We start from the raw sequence: 17,346 nt of genomic DNA on the forward strand, positions 1-17,346 counted from the left end.
CCGATGATACCCAGTTATACATCTCCACCCCATATCCAGTCAACAAAGCAGTGGAAGTGATGTGCCGGTGCCTGGGGGCTGTTGAGGTCTGAATAGGTGTCAACAAGCTCAAACTTAACCCAGACAAGACAGAGTGATTATGGGTCTTGCCTCCCAAGGACAATTCCATCTGTCCGTCCATTACCCTGGGGGGAGGGGAATTATTGACCCCCTAAGAGAGGGTTCGCAACTTGGGCATCCTCCTCAATCCACAGCTAACATTGGAACACCATCTTTTGGCTGTGGCGAGGAGGGCGTTTGCCCAGGTTCGCCTGGTGCACCAGTTGCGGCCCTATTTGGACAGGGAGTCATTGCTCACAGTCACTCATGCCCTCATCACCTCGAGGTTCAATTACTGCAACGCTCTCTACATGGAGCTACCTTTGAAAAGTGTTCAGAAACCTCAGATCGTGCAGAATGTGCCTGCGAGAGCCATCGTGGGGCTTCCCAGATTCGCCCACATTTCTACAACACTCCATGGCTTGCACTGCCTGCCGATCAGTTCCCGGTCACAATTCAAAGTGTTGGTTATGACCTTTAAAAGCCCTACATGGCATTGGACCAGAGTACCTCCGGAACCGCCTGCTACCGCACATATCCCAGCAACCAATAAGGTCCCACAGAGTTGGCTTTCTCTGGGTCCCATTGACTAAGCAATGTCGTTTGGCGGGCCCCAGGGGAAGAGCCTTCTCTGTGGCGACCCCTGCCCTCTGGAATCAACTCCCCCCAGATATTAGAACTGTCCCCACCCTCCTTGTCTTTCGTAAATTACTCAAGACCCACCTATATCGCCAGGCATGGGGGAACTGAGACACCTCCACCAGGCTTTTTATATTTTATGTTTGGTATGCATGTGTTGTTTATATTTTATGTTTGGTATGCATGTGTTGTTTAGTTTTAAACAATGGGGTTTTATATGTTTTCTCTTTTTTAATATTAGATTTGTTCCACTGTAACATTGTTTTTATTATTGTTGTGAGCCACCCCGAGTCTTGGGAGAGGGGCGGCATACAAATCTAATAAATTATTATTATTATTATTATTATTATTATTATTCAGAAATTTATTATTATTAATTCAGAAATTATTCAGAAATTATTATTCAGAAATATATTATTATATTTCAGAAATTTACCCACCCGGGTTTCAGGTATGGGGGGGGAGGGGCTATTATACACAAGGAGAAACTTTGCCTACGTAGACTTGTTGCTCCCGAGATTGCAGATTGTAAAGTTGGACAGGGGTTCAGGTGGGCTTGCTGCTCACGTACCTGCCTCCCAGCTGCGTGCCAACAGCCCTGCCTGTGCTGCTCAAGGAGGTGGCCGGGTTGGCAATAGAGTTCTCCACACTCATTGTCCTGGGGGACCTCAATCTGTCATTACTTAGCGATTCCTCTGGGTTAGCACAGGAGTTCATGGCCACCATGAGAGGCATGAACCTGACTCAAGTAGCTCAGGGTTCGACTCACGAGAGTGGACACGCACCCAACATGGTATTCCTCTCGGAGCAATTGAGTAATGGTCTGAGACGAAGGGGCTTAGAAGTGTTGCCTTTGTCATGGTCAGACCATTTTCTATTGCGGCTTGACTTTCTGGCTCCAATCCTTCCCAGCAGGAAGGTGGAACTGACTAGGTCGTTCCGCCCCAGATGCATGATGGACCCAGAGGGCTTTCAGAGGGCACTTGGGGTTATTCCAGATGCACTTGTCCACAGTTCAGCAGAGTCTCTTGCTGAGGCCTGGAACCAGGCTGCAGCGAAGGCTCTTGACCGGATTGCGCCGTTGTGACCTCCATTGTTCAACGAGGAGCTCCGGGAGTTGAAACACCAGAAGAGAAGTCTAGAGAAGAGATGGAGGAAGAGTAAGTCCGAATCCGATTGAACACTTGTAAGAGCTCATATTAAGACTTACAAAGTGGCTCTCAAGGCGGCAAGATGCGCGTACTATGCTGCCATGATTGCATCAGCGGAATCTCGCCCGGCCACTCTGTTTAGGGTAACCCCTCCCTTCTTAACCAGGGGGGAGTTGGGGAGCCCTTGCAGAGTAGTGCCGGGGATTTTAACATATTTTTCACTGATAAAATGGCTCAGATCCGGGCGGACCTCGGTTGGATAACAGAGTCTACAGACAACGAGTCAGTCGAGGTGAGTGGGACCCGTCCTTGTCCATCTGTCTGGGAAGAGTTTGATCTGCTGACACCTGGTGAAGTGGAAAAGGCCATTGGAACTGTGAGTTCCACCACCTGTTTACTGGATATGTGTCCCTTCTGGCTGGTATCGGCCAGCAGGGAGGTGACACGGAGCTGGGTCCAGGAGATTGTCAATGTTTCTTTGGGGAGGGGGTCCTTTCCGGATCCCTACAAGGAGGCACTTGTGCACCCCTTCCTGAAGAAGCCTTCCCTGGACCCAGCCATTCTCAACAACTATCGTCCAGTCTCCAACCTTCCCTTTATGGGGAAGGTTGGTGAGAAGGTGGTGGTGCTCCAGCTCCAGCCGTCCTTGGAAGAAGCTGATTATCTAGGCCCCAAACAGTCAGGATTCAGGCCCGGCTACAGCACGGAAACTGCTTTGGTTGCGTTGATGGATGATCTCTGGCGGGACCTATAAAGTCCTTCATGGCATCGGACCAGAATATCTCCGGGACTGCCTTCTGCCGCACAAATCCCAGCGACCGGTTACGTCCCATAGAGTGGGCCTTCTCTGGGTCCTGGCGACAAAACTATGTGGTCTGGCAGGACCCAAGGGAAGAGCCTTTTCTGTGGAAATTGACATATCCCTTGGCTGATTCACTTTATGCTTGATTTGTTTGGATAGTATAATTGTTTCTTAAAGAGTTTTAAATATTGTTTTTTAATATTGAATTAGTATTTTTTATTGTCTGTTGTGAGCTGCTCTGAGTCCCCGGAGGGGGCGGTATACAAATCTAATAAATTATTATTGTTATTATTATTATTATTATTATTATTATTATTATTATTATTAATGAAAAGACTGGGGGTGACTGAGAGGAAAATGTAAAGATGGGTTATTTTGTGTAAAGAAGGGAACCAAAGTGCAGCCATGTTGTGATATCAAGTTGTCTTTTATACTCAAATGACTTTTCCTCTGTGCCATTATGAAACCATGTGTGTGAAATACAAATATTGTATTTTTAGCTCATTGTGTGAAAAACAGGATATAAAATCGGGGCTAGTCCCTAAGTAAGAGGGAAAAAACACATTAAGAACATATGTCATTGCTTACGTCATGACTAATGAGAGTGTTCAATATACTGGGAGTTATGTATGTATTGTTGATTTGGTATAAAAATGGATGTGTGTAGATGTCAATTGCCCTCTTCAGGTGTGATTCTCTACCTGAGTTGGCTTCTCCTGGATTAGCAAGATAGTAAATATCTGTTCCTGTTCACCTGGCTCCTGTGTCATTATTTTTCCTTTTCTCACAGTGACATAATAACAGTGTGCAAAATTTCAGGGGCTGCCACAAAGAATAGGGGGATGGGGTAACCTATTTTCCAAAAACTGGAAAACAAGACAAGAAACATTGGATTGAAACTAATCAAGGAGAGAAACAACCTAGAACTAAGGAGAACTTTCCTGACACTTACAGCAATTAATCAGTGGAATAACTTGTCCCCAGAAGTTGTGGGTGCTCCAACACTGCAGGTTTTTAAAAAGAGACCAGACAGCTACTTGTCTGGAAGAGTGTAGGATCACCTGATTGAGGAGGAGGTTAGACTAGAAGACCTCCAAGGTCCCTTCCAATTCTTTATTCTGTTTTAGGTTCTGTTATAGGTTCACATATTTAGCATGCTAAATACCTATTGGAACTCACTAATTTACACTAACAAAATGATATTATCATACTTACACTTTGGATTGTATATCCCGTGAACAAGACTTGGATTCTTTTGTCATAATAATTATCTGACAATTAATCAATGGTCATTGGGAAATGACATGGTAGCTACAGTTGGTCAGCCACTAGAGCATGTAACTCTTTTCCTTACCTGGGGTCAGTGTTCCCTCTAATTTTTTTTTGGGGGGGGGCGGAAAAGTACAGTGTCTGAGCGGCAGTCCCTTTGGGACTGGGCGGCACAGAAATAATAAATAAATAAAATAAAATAAAATAAATAAATAAATAAAAACCCACCCTGTTTTGCCTCAGAGAATTTCAAAATAAAATACTGTGCTGTGTGTCTATAAGAGTGAGCTCATAATAGGGCAACTCTATCAATATCAAAATGCCACTTAAATAGTTGAGCTAGTTTCAAACTAGATTTTGATTTTCTTTCTGTCTTCTTTACTCCCATTCTTTTTCTTTCTTTTCCTTCCTCTTTTTTCTATCTGTTTCTCTCTCTTCCTCTCTCTCTCCTTCCCTCTCACTCTTTCCCTCTCTTTCTCAGCCTCCTTTCCTTTGAATTTCTCTCTCTCTCCATTGTGCTGTGGGGGGGGGGGTAGCTGTAAGCCCCTCGCCTCCACCACCTCCTCTTTCAGCACCCTGCTGCTTGAGCCTGTTTACAGGGTGCTAGTGGAAGATCCGGTGGGAGAACCTTTTGCAAAAGATAGGCAATCTGCTTTTGCAAAAGGTTGGCGATCGGCTTCTGGGCAGGTTTGAAAAATTCTGAGTTGGTGATGATTTTTAAGTGCACCATGGCTCACTGCTCAGCTTAGAGGGAACTATGCCTGGGGTTGTTTTTTTTGAGGCTGAATTTGGGACCCTCATCATCAAAGGAGCTCAGTGAGAGAAAGGGCAGGAGTGAAAGTGTTGCTTAAATGAAAACCTCATAGCTCTCCAGCTTCCTCAGCTCCAATTATTAAAGTATAAGAGACCAAGGTTTCTCCCATGTTCTTACATCCATCTGATGCTTGGGGCTTGAGAGAGAAATCACGAGCAGAACCAACCCAATCACAGCCTCTGAGGAGTATCTTGGGATAAAAGGACTCCAGTTGCTGCCCTCACATTTGTATTGAGAATTTATACAATTTCTCCTTTGTCTAAATTCAGAAAATATGGATATTGGCATAAAATTTAGTCTATGGAGATTGAGAGACTCTGAAAACAGACAAATTTCAATTGACAAATTATATTAGGAACTGAGATCTCGCTGTTTCTTGTATAATTGGAGAAGAAGCTAAAAGGAGCCCTCCAGAAAAAAATTGGGATACAGAAACAGAAAAACATCCTCAATATTTATAATAGTCCCCTTATTGGAATATACTAGTCAGTCAGTATTTCAATGTGTTATTCTAATTTTGGTAAATTGTAGAGGTGATGCAGTAATATGATTTGCATTGTTTATAGTTTTTAAATTTTATTATTTTTCATTTTTATTATACAATCTTGATAATATTCTGTCTTTAATATTTCAAACAATGCCTAGCTACAAATTGTTTTAATACATTCGTAAGAAGCAGGTTGGATTTATTAAATCTAATATTTTGGATTTGATCTGACCCCAAATATAACACAGCATTCTTCATTGCTTTTTCAGATCAATCATCATACAGCTTCAGAGGCTCTGAGAGATAAAAGTAAATTCCCCTTTTTCCACCAGATTACTCCCAAAGAAGGGTTCCACTACCCAGCCATTGTCCAACTGCTCCTCCATTTCAGATGGACCTTGATTGGCCTCTTTGCTTCAGACACAGAGAATGGAGAGAATTTCATGAGGACTTTCCCTCCTATGCTTGTCAGGAATGGAATTTGTGTGGTTATATCACAACAATTCTCAACAACTGAACCTACAGCCTCCCTCAGGGATGCCCTCTCTAAGTGGAGGCAAGTCAATGTCTTTGTTCACTTCATGGAATATGGTTCCTTTTGGGACAGAATTCTTCCTTTCCATTTAACATTTCTGCGCTTGCAAGGACCCATTGAAGAGAAAGTCTGGATCCTCACAAATTTTGCATGGTATAGAATGAACAAGCGTAGACTTCTCAAATACGTCCACAGTGTTTTGAAGTTTGGTTATATGGACAAAATAAGACCAAATGATGAAGCCTTTGAATCCCATTTCTTTGTGGAAGAAAAGTTTCCAGATCTTTATTTTCTCTGTTCTCTTTCAAAGAACGTCTTTTCTGTCAAAGGCCGCAGAAGATGCACCCAGAAAGCCCCACTGGAGACCCAGTGGAAATGGAACAGAGGAAGGCTTCCAAATGAATATTACTATTACAGCCTTATGAAGACTCTGGCCCATGTCTTGAATGCTGCCTATTCCCCCAGATTGAGGAGGAGAAGGACGGAGGGAGAAAAGAGGTTGGGGTCTCCGAAACTGCAGCCGTGGCAGGTAGGGGGTCCCAATATGAATCTTAGATCCTTTGGAGAAGGAATCCAGAGGAGAAGGATGGGAACCACCTCAACAGATCTGCCCAATTTAATTACTCATGGAATAATGGTTCCAAAGCAGGGGGGGGGTTCCTGTTCCTAATTTTTTTACTACCACTTTGTGGGTGTGGTTTATTTTGTGGATGTGGCTTGATGGTCATGTGACCGGGTGGGACTGGCTTACCAGCCATATGACCGGGTGGGGGTGGTGGCTTGGCAATCATGACTGGATGGGAGTGGCTTCATGGTCATGTGATTCAGCAGGCAAAGCTTGGTGGTCATGTGAGCGTGGCCAACTCCATGTCACTCATGTCAAGGAGTCCCTTGCCTGGCCCCTCCCCTCCCAGCCATTCCTCAGCCTCAATGAATCTGCAGTTCTACAACAATATTCTTTGCCTTTTTTCCAACTTCACATACTCTAGATGTCCTTTCACGGACTCCTGAAAGGAGGAAATGGCTCCCTTGCTTTGCCCAAGAGTGTGAGAGGCAACAGTCTCTTAAGGGGCTTCCAGAAAGAAGGGGGGGGGGAATGTATTTTCCAAAGCATCTGAATGCCAAATACGAAGCAATGGATGGAAACTGAAGAAAGAGAAAAGCCACCTAAAACAAAAGAAACATTTCCTGACAGTGAGAAGCAATATAGGTGTAGAAATATTTCGGTCATAATTTCACAGACAAAATTGGTATTCGTGGAATAGAACCTGCATATGTGCCAGTGTCTGGAGGCTATCAGGGTCTGGATGGGTGCCAACAGGCTCAGAATCAATCCAGACAAGATGGAATGGCTGTGGGTACTGCCTCCCAAGGACATGTCCATCTGTCTGTCCATCACCCTGGGGGCTAGGGAATAATTGACCTCCTCAGAGAGGGTTCACAACTTGGGCGTCCTCCTCAATCCACACCTAACTTTAGAACATCATCTTTTGACTGTGTCGAGGGTGGCATTTACCCGGGTTCACCTGGTGCAACAGTTGCGGCCCCACTTGGACAGGAAGTCTTTGGTCATGGTCACTCATGCCCTTATCATCTCGAGGTTCAACTACTGCAATGCTCTCTACATGGGGCTACCTTTGATGAGTGTTCAGAAACTTCAACTCATCCAAAATGCAGCCGCGCGAGCAGTCTTGGGCCTTCCAAGAAATGACCACATCTCACCATCACTCCGCGGACTGCATTGGCTACCAATCTGTTTCCGGACACAATTCTAAGTGTTGGTTATGACCTATAAAGCCCTACATGGCATAGGACCAGACTATCTCCAAGACGCCTTTTGCTGCATGAATCCCAGCGATTGGGGAGATCCCACAGAGTTGGTCTCCTTAGGGTCCCGTCGACCAAACAATGTTGGCTGGCGGGACGTAGGGGAAGAACCTTCTCTGTGGTAGCCCCGGCCCTCTGGAATGAGCTCCCCCTGGAGATTCGCACTGCCCCCACCTTCCTCACCTTCTGAAAGAGTTTAAAACCTCATATTTGCCACCAGGTTTGGGTTTTTAGATCTTCCCCCTGACCAATGAATGTTTTCAGTATGATTGTTGAATGATTGGTTTGCTAGGTTTTCTTTTAATTGAATTTAATGGTTGTTTTAATGTATTATTAATTGGATTCATATTATTGTTCTGTTTTTGTACTTGCTGTCCTCGGAGAGGGGCAGCATACAAATACAAACAAACAAACAAACATAATGTTATGACTGATGTGGCTGATTATGGAATGGAATAGCATATTAAGTTGGACTTATGCAGCCTGATGTACAAAGTAAACACACCCATATTTATACTCTGGACTATAAACACTGAATGCACCTAAATCCCTGAAAAATATTTGGTAGCCATGGGCAAAAGAAAGGCAGTAAAACCACTCTCTTCTTTTTTCTTTCTTTCTCTTTCTCATCTATCCCTTCCTTCCTTCCTTCCTTCCTTCTCTAAAGTTCCTTCTCACAAATCTTCCTTCCTTTCTCCCTCCCACCCACCTCCCTTCCTCCCTCCTTGCTCCATCCTTCCCTCCCCCTTCCTTCCTCCTTCCCTTCATCCCACCCACCCACCCAACCTTTCTCCTCCTTTCTTCCTTCATTCTTTCATCCCTTCATTCCTTTTCCTCCCAACTCCCTCCCTTCTTTCTATCTATCTTTCTTTCTTTCTTTCTTTCTCTCTCTCTTTCCCTCCCTCCCTTCATCCTACCTACCCGCCCACCCATCCTTCCTCTTCCTTTCTTCCTTCATTCTTTTGTTCCTACATTACTTCATTCATTCCTTTCTTCCTTCCTTTTTTTTCCTCCCTCCCTCCCTCCATCTCTTTCTTGGTGCCTCCCCAAGGACCGGTTCCAGGTGTGGTGACGTCACCAACAGGCTGCCTGTACTGGACAGGTACGAAACCGCCCCCCTTGTCAAAGACTTGATACCATGGCATTGCGATATTAAACACTGATAATTGAAAATACTGTATTCTTTTTAAAAATCAAATCCTGTATGCAGGGCCGCGGATAGGCCAGTATTACTGCTACTGGCATCAGGGGCCCAGTCAAATTGAAAAATGAGGGGGCGGTTTTGGCCCGCTACCATGTGCCGGCCCCCTGGCGCCCACAGTAGTCATTGTGGCCAACGAACAGTGCCGAGCTCCAGCTCTTTGCACAGGTGCAGTACTACCCCACTCTTCCATATTCCCTTTTGTTCTGAGGCGATGTTGTAAGCCGCCCTGAGTCTAAGGGCGGCATAAAAAAATGAATGAATGAATGAATGAATGAATGAATGAATGAATGAATGTACAAGTGAATGTAAGGGGGGGAAAGTGGGGTGAGGGAGAAAGAAAGGGGGACGTTCATATGGGTTTTCTCCATGCTTTGAAAGTGCTCTTTGGGAGTTAGTGCGTCAAGGAAAAAGCTCTGCATGTTGAAGCTTCAGTAATTTTTCCTCTGGTTTCCTCCCTCCCTCTCTCCGTTCCCCTCCCGGTCGTCTTCAGCTTGGCAAAAGGGGGGAGTGGAAGAGAGGAGGAGGAGCAGGAAAACGACACTATTGACAAGGGAAAGCAGGAGGTACATGTATAGGTTTGTGATAAGTGTTGTGGAATTTATAAATTTGGAGGAGACCCTGAGACCATCTAGCCCAACCCCTCCTCTCTGCAGGAATCCCAGTTAAAGCCTGGTGCCTGCATGGGGACCGTTTCCTTGAGTTGGGGTCTCCCCAAGCCAGAACGTCCACTTCCTGAGATTCTTAGGGCTGCATTTGCCTTCTTTCCAAGAACATCTCCCTGCTGACTCATATTCTGTTTCCAGTTAACTATGATTTTGACGTCATTTTCACAAACATGCACACCAAGTTTGGTATCCCTCATCTTTCTTCCAGTCCACCATTAATGTTCTTATATGAGACTCTATTGTTACTCAAGTCCTATGTGCTAAAAAAAAGCAGATGTTTTTCTACTGCTTTTTGACCATGCATCCTTTCCTCTGTGGAAATCATAAATATTTTTTCTGCAAACTTGATATTCCGCTCATTAAATTTTATCTTATTCTAAAAGGTAAAAAACAAGCTTCAAAAAATTGAACTATTACAAAGCCAAAAATATTAGAGGAAATATTTTTTGAAAAAATTGTACATTAAAAACAGACAAAATCACATACACATATATTTCCCACAGTTGAATACTAAGGCTCCTCAAAATACGCCAGTGTTTTTCAACCAGTGTGCCGTGGCACATTAGTGTGCCGCGAGGCATGGTCAGGTGTGCCGCGAAGCTCAGCAAGAGAGAGAGAGAAAGAAAGAGAGAGAGAGAGAAAGAAAGAGAGAGAGAGAAAGAAAGCAAGAGAGAGAGAAAGAAAGCAAGAGAGAAAGAAAGAAAGCAAGAGAGAAAGAGAGAGAAAGAAAGCAAGAGAGAGAGAGAAAGCAAGAGAGAGAGAGAGAAAGAAAGCAAGAGAGAGAGAGAGAGGCAGGGAAGGAGGGAGAGATAGAAAGAGAGCAAAAAAGACAGGAAGGAAGGAAGAGAGAAAGAAAGAGGGATGGACAGAGGGGAAGGAAAAAAGAGAGAGAAAGAGAAATCGAGCGAAAGGGAGGAAGAGAGAGAATTTTTTTTGTCCAAAGTTTTTTTAGCCCCCCCACTCCCCCCTGCTCAAAGTGCCCCATGATTTTGTATATGTAAAAAATGTGCCGCAGCTCAAAGGTTGGAAATCACTGAAATAGGCCATTAAAAAAAGAATGAAAGAAACAGGATGTCAGGCCAAAGTCTTCATGTGGAGTAGGAGAGTTCAGCCTAACACAACACAAGGGGGGATGGGAGGGGTAGTGAGTAATCAGAGGGGAAAGTTACTAGACACAACCAAAGATTCCTTTCTCCATGCCAAGGCCACCATTTGTTCTGCCTCAACTGAAGAGAAGAGGAAGTTGATAAGCTCCTACTCACAGACTGGCTCTCGTGGTGAACTTGTGGGTGTGGGAGATGTAAGATGATCCTTAACCTAGGTGGGATTCTGGGAAGTACTCAGAGTCGGAATGACAATGGCGTAGCTAACATGGTTCTGTTAATAAATCAAGCTCTGATTGAGAGAAATGGACTCGGACTTGTTTTATTTCTCAGATGCTATTTAGAACGCTGACACAGGATTTCCTTCAAAATAACTCCTGATCATAGGGCACAGAACTCATGAGAGGCTGAGAGAGGCTGTCAATGAACGCCCCACCCTTCTCCTCTCTAAGGGCCCACGTGGGTCCTTCCCCTTCGGTTCCAGCCAAAGGTTTCTGGCTTTGCAGAGCTGTGAGTGCCTGACAGCAGGGGAGGCAACCAGGGAAGGGAGGGGAGACCAGCCTCCTTCTTTTAGTTATTTGGGACTTTAAGCCGAAAGGAGAATTCAAACGGGCAGAACTCAAGAGACGCTATGAACTTGGTGAAACAAACCTTTACATAGATTACCGCACGGAATGCATCAAATCCAAAACCCATAATCCTTCCAACATCTTCCGGTCTAACTTCTTTCAACCTACCATCTCACAACATCAAACTGACACCTGCCAGATCACCATCCCACAAGAACAAATGGACAACCCTACCACCTCAAACAAAGAATAGGAAAGTGTGCCCCTTACTTCCTCTAACCACCCCAAAACCAATCCCCAGCACAAAACCAATCTCAATCTATTAAATGCTAGAAGTTTAGTCAACAAGACGTCTGAATTCCTCCTTCTACTTGACACCTCCAACTTCGATATAATTTTTATATGTGAAACATGGCTAAATGCTTCCTACCCAGACTCCATTATCACATCAAAAAACTACCATTTTTTCCGCTCAGACCGTGAATCCTACAGAGGAGGTGGAGTAGCTATATTCTACCCAAAAAATCGCTGAACCTAAAAAACCTCAAAGTTGCACAGGATTTATTGGTACCTGAAACTATTGTCTGTGATTTATCCCTAAATACCACAATTCGCTTCTTACTCTGCTACAGAGCCCCGGACTATGACATTGAACATGCAAACAAATTATCCACATTACTAACGTGGGCAATCAACTGCCCATACCCTATTATCTTCCTTGGAGACCTCAACCTACCACACATTAACTGGTCCTTAAATGAATGCAGCATGGAACCCATCCATTTTACTATATATAATACCGTCACCTATCTGGGACTCGACCAACTAGTAACTAACAATACCAGACTTGATATCTGTCTGGATCTCATCTTCTGCAACAGCAAAAGTGCAATATATGGCTTACAAATAACAGAACCATTTTCCAACAATGACCACAGCATGATAAACGTCAGTCTCAACCTAAGCCAAACTATGATCCACCAAAATAATGCAACACCAAAATTCAATTTCAAAAAAGTGAACTACGAACTCATTGAAGCCCACCTCTCAACATTAAACTGGAAAACTCTATTCTCTGAATGTTACACTACTGATGACCTTTACAACACATTCCTACTTGAAATGAAAATTATTATCAGACTTCATGTACCTCTAACATCTACCACACACAAAAAAATAACCTCCCCATCTCAATAAGACCCTCTGGAACCAACTCCTCCCAGAGATCAGAGTTGCCCCCACCCTCCTCGTCTTTCGTAAGCTCCTTAAAACCCACCTCTGTCGTCAGGCATGGGGGAGTTGAGATATTCCCTTCCCCCTAGGCCTATAAAATTCATGCATGGTATGTCTGTGTGTATGTTTGGTTTCTTAAATAAGGGTTTTTAAAATTAATTTAAATATTAGATTTGTTATATATTGTTTCATTATTGTTGTTAGCCGCCCCGAGTCTATGGAGAGGGGCGGCATACAAATCTAATAAATAAATAAACAAATAAACAAATAAATAAATAAAAAATTAAGTTCCAGTCAAGTTGGCCATCCATCCATCCATCCATCCATCCAATCTATCTGATTCAACAATTGTTGCTTGCTTCTAATTATCATCTTTAAGTTGATTTAAAACCATTGTTATTATATCAATCTTTTAGAATAGAATTGGGCAAGTGTGATTGGACACACAAGCAATTTGTCTTGGTGCATATGCTCTCAGCGTACATAAAAGAAAAAGATACATTTGTCAAGAATCATGTGGTACAACACTTAATGATTGTCATAGGGGTCAAATAAGCAATGAAGAAACAATCAATATTAATAAACATTTTCGAATACAAGCAACAAGTTACAGTCATACAGTCCTAAGTGGGAGGAAATGGGTGATAGGAATGATGAGAAAAACTAGTAGAAATAGAAGTGCAGATTTAGTAAAAAGTCTGACAGTGTTGAGGGAATTATTTGTTTAGTAGAGTGATGGTGTTCTGGAAAAAGCTGTTCTTGTGTCTAGTTGTCTTGGTGTGCAGTGCTCTGTAGCGACGTTTTGAGGTAGGAGTTGAAACAGTTTGTGTCCAGGATGCGAGGGGTCAGTCAATATTTTCCCCACCCTCTTTTTGACTCATGCAATATACAGATCCTCAATGGAAGGCAGGTTGGCAGCAATTGATTTTCCTGCAGTTCTGATTGTCCTCTGAAGTCTGTGTCGGTCCTGTTGGGTTGCAGCACCAAACCAGACAGTTATAGAGTTGCAGATGACAGACCCAATGATTCCTCTGTAGAACTGTATCAGCAGCTCCTTGGGCAGTTTGAGCTTCCTGAGCTGGCGCAGAAAGAACATTCTTTGTTGTGGTTTTTTTAATGATGTTTTTGATGTTAGGTGACCATTTTAGGTCTTGAGATATGATAGAACCTAGAAATTTGAAGGTCTCTACTGTTGATACTGTGTTGTCTAGTATTGTGAGAGGTGGAAGGGTGCAAGGGTTTCTCCTAAAGTCTCCCACCATTTCTACGGTTTTGAGTGTGTTCAGTTTTAGCTTGTTCTGGTCACACCACAAGGATAGTTATTCAACTTCCCATCTGTATGCGGATTCATCATTGTCTCAAATGAGTCCGATCACTGTTGTATCATCTGCAAACTTCAGTAGTTAAACAGATGGATCGTTTGAGATGCAGTCATTAGTGTATAGAGAGAAGAGAAGTGGTGAGACTACACAGCCTTGGGGGGCACATGTGTATCTGATGTGATTTTTCCTAGCTTCACCTGCTGCTTTCTGTTAGGAAGCTTGTGATCCACTTACAACTGTGTTCAGCCAGCACTAGCTGATTTAGTTTGGTTAAGAGAATGTCCGGTACGATGGTATTGAATGCTGAACTGACGTCTACAAAGAGGACCCTAGCGTAGGTCATTGGAGATTCAAGATGTTGAAGGATGTATTGTAGAGCCATAATAACAACATCATCTGTTGATCTATTTGCTCGGTATGCAAATTGCAGGGGCTGTAAGAGTGGATCCGTGATGGCTTTCAAGTGGAACATCACTAGCCTTTCAAAGGTTTTCATAACTACTGATGTTAGAGCAACTGGTCTGTGGTCATTCAGTTCCTTGATGGAGGGCTTCTTCGGCACTGGGATGATAGTAGAGCATTTGAAGCAGGAAGGAACATAGCACAACTCTAGTGATTTGTTGAAGATTTGGATGAAGATGGGGGCCAATTTGTCAGCATAGACTTTTAAACAAGAAGTAGTTATCTTGTCTGGGTCTGGTGCTTTTCCAGGCTTCTATCTGTGAAATAGATCTTTCACTTCCTTTTCTGTGATCACCAAGGGTTGTAAACCTAATGGGATGGGTTCAGTTGTAGAAGATTTAGCTGTTGTTGGTGTGTCTTGGATGGAGGTTGTGCAGAAATGTGGTTGTGGTTTCAAACCTGCAGTAGAACACATTCAGGTCATCTGCCAATTTATTTATTTTATTTATTTATTTTGTATAACAATTATAGGGTGGTAATTTGTACAAATAAAACATTAGATAAGTAATGATAAAAAGTAACAAAAGAAGACAATAGCTGATCTCTTTCAGTTGGGAAGATGGTTTGCTGTAACCGGTAATGTTTTTGAGAGTTTTCCTCATTTATTGAGAATTGATTCTTTAGCTTTTCAGAGTAGTTCCTTTTTGCTGCTCTGATCTCCCTTGTTAATATATTTCTGGCCTGATTGTACAGCATTATATCACCTTTTCTGTAGGCTTCCTCTTTGGAATGACGTAACTGCTTAGTTTGGCTGTGAACCAAGGTTTATTGTTACTGTATACTTGCAAGTTCCTACCTAGTTGGTACACATAGGTCTTCACAGAAGCTGACATATGATGTTACAGTATCTGTGAGTTCATCTATGGATGATCTCTGGTGGGCCCGGGACAGGGGTTTATCCTCTGTCCTGGTGCTTCTTGACCTCTCAGCGGCTTTCAAAACCATCGACCATGGTATCCTTCTGCACCGGCTGGAGGGGTTGGGAGTGGGAGGCACTGTTCTCCAGTGGTTCTCCTCCTACCTCTCCGGTCAGTCACAGTCAGTGTTAGTGGGGGGTCAGAGGTCGACCTCTAGGTCGCTCCCTTGTGAGGTACCTCAAGAGTCGGTCCTCTCCCCCCTACTATTTAATATCTACATGAAATCACTGGATGAGATCATCCAAGGGCATGGGTTGAGGTATCATCAGTATGCAGATGATACCCAGCTTTACATCTCCACCCCTTGCCCAGTCAGTGAAGCAGTGGAAGTGATGTGCTGGTGCCTGGAGGCTGTTGGGGTCTGGATGGGTGTCAACAGACTCAAACTCAACCCTGATAAGATGGAGTGGCTGTGGGTTTTGCCTCCCAAGGACAATTCCATCTGTCTGTCCATTACCATGGGAGGGGAATCATTAACCCCCTCAGAGAGGATCCGCAACTTGGGCATCCTCCTCGTTCCACAGCTCACATTAGAGAAACATCTTTCAGCTGTGGCGATGGGGGCGTTTGCCAAGGTCCGCCTGGTGCACCTTTTGCGGCCCTATTTGGACCGGGAGTCACTGCTCACAGTCACTCATGCCCTCATCACCCCGAGGCTCGACTACTGTAATGCTCTCTACATGGGGCTACCTTTGAAAAATGTTTGGAAACTCCAGATCGTGCAGACTGCAGCTGTGAGAGCAATCATGGGCTTTCCTAAATATGCCCATGTCACACCAACACTCCGCAGTCTGCACTGGTTGTCGATCGGTTTCTGGTCACAATTCAAAGTGTTGGTTATGACCTATAAAGCCCTTCATGGCATCGGACCAGAATATCTCCGGGACCGTCTTCTGCCACACGAATACCAGCGACCCGTTAGGTCCCACAGAGTTGGCCTTCTCCGGGTTCCGCGACTAAACAATGCCGTTTGGCGGGACCCAGGGGAAGAGCCTTCTCTGTGGCAGCCCCAGAGTTGCCCCCACCCTCCTTGCCTTTCGTAAGCTTCTTAAAACCCACCTCTGTCATCAGGCATGGGGGAATTGAGATATTCCCTTCCCCCTAGGCTTATAAAATTTATGCATGGTATGTCTGTATGTATGATTGGTTCTTTAAATTGGGGTTTTTAAAATTACTTTTAATATTAGGTTTGTTTATATTGTCTTTGCACTGTTGTTAGCCGCCCCAAGTCTGCAGAGGGGGGCGTCATACAAATCTAATAAATAAATAAATCTAGGTCTGCAGAGGTGTCTTTAAAAATATTCCAGTTTGTTCAATCAAAGCAAGCCTTTAGCTTTAACTTTGCTTCTTCAGTCCAAGTCCTCATTGATTTAATTGTTGGTCTTGTGGCTTTAAATCTTGGTTTGTAAGCAGGTACAAGGTGAATCATGCAATGGCCAGAGTGGCCCATAGCTGCTCTTGGTAAGGCCCAGTAAGATATTATTGGCCCAGTAAGATATTATTGGTGTAAGATATTATTGCCTCTGGTGGGACAATTTACATGTTGAAAGTATTTTGGTAGCTCATCTCTTAAATTTGCCTTGTTTAAATCTCCGAAAATAATGGCCAGTGAATCAGGGTATTTGGCTTCAGCCTCCCTAATCTGATCAACTAGGGTTCTTAGTGCCTATTTTACAGATGCCTGCGGAGGAATCTAAATCACAGATATTAAGGAAGAATGCATCTCACCAGGAGAATAAAAGGGTTTGCAATTAATAAAGATTCCAAGTTTTCATCACAGAATTTTTGTATAATGGTGATGTCTTGAGACCAGCTGTTGTTGATATATATACATAAGCCTCCTCCCTTTCCCTCCCCCCCCCTGATAATTCTGCATTCTGATCTGTGTGAAAAATCTGGAAACCCAGTATATGCATATTATTATCATTAATTTCCTCGTTTAGCCAGGTAAAGCATAGGGCAGATGCATTGTGAAAATCAGAATTGCATCTACAGTGGAACCCCGACATACGAAATTAATTGGTTCCGGAAGGAACCTCGTATGTCGAAGAGCTCGTAGGTCGAAGCATTGTTTCCCATAGGAAACAATGGAAAAGTGATTAATGCGTGCAAGCCCGAGGGCTGAGGGGAAAAGACGTCGGCTGAGGGGTGCCCGGTGCTTCGGAGCCAGCATGGGGGGGCTTTCCATGCTGGCTACGAGCTTTTCAGACAGGCGTGCCGATTCTCCGCTCACTCCGGGTGAGCGGCG

General features: G+C 43.8%; 1 pseudogene; it reads left to right on the forward strand.

The window, feature by feature from the left end:
- Positions 1-17,346, forward strand: part of LOC139155171 (vomeronasal type-2 receptor 26-like) — a 51,823-nt pseudogene that overhangs the window by 11,380 nt on the left and 23,097 nt on the right.

This window comes from Erythrolamprus reginae, assembly GCF_031021105.1.
Source record: "Erythrolamprus reginae isolate rEryReg1 chromosome 13 unlocalized genomic scaffold, rEryReg1.hap1 SUPER_13_unloc_4, whole genome shotgun sequence".
In the NCBI taxonomy this organism is placed as follows: domain Eukaryota; kingdom Metazoa; phylum Chordata; class Lepidosauria; order Squamata; family Dipsadidae; genus Erythrolamprus; species Erythrolamprus reginae.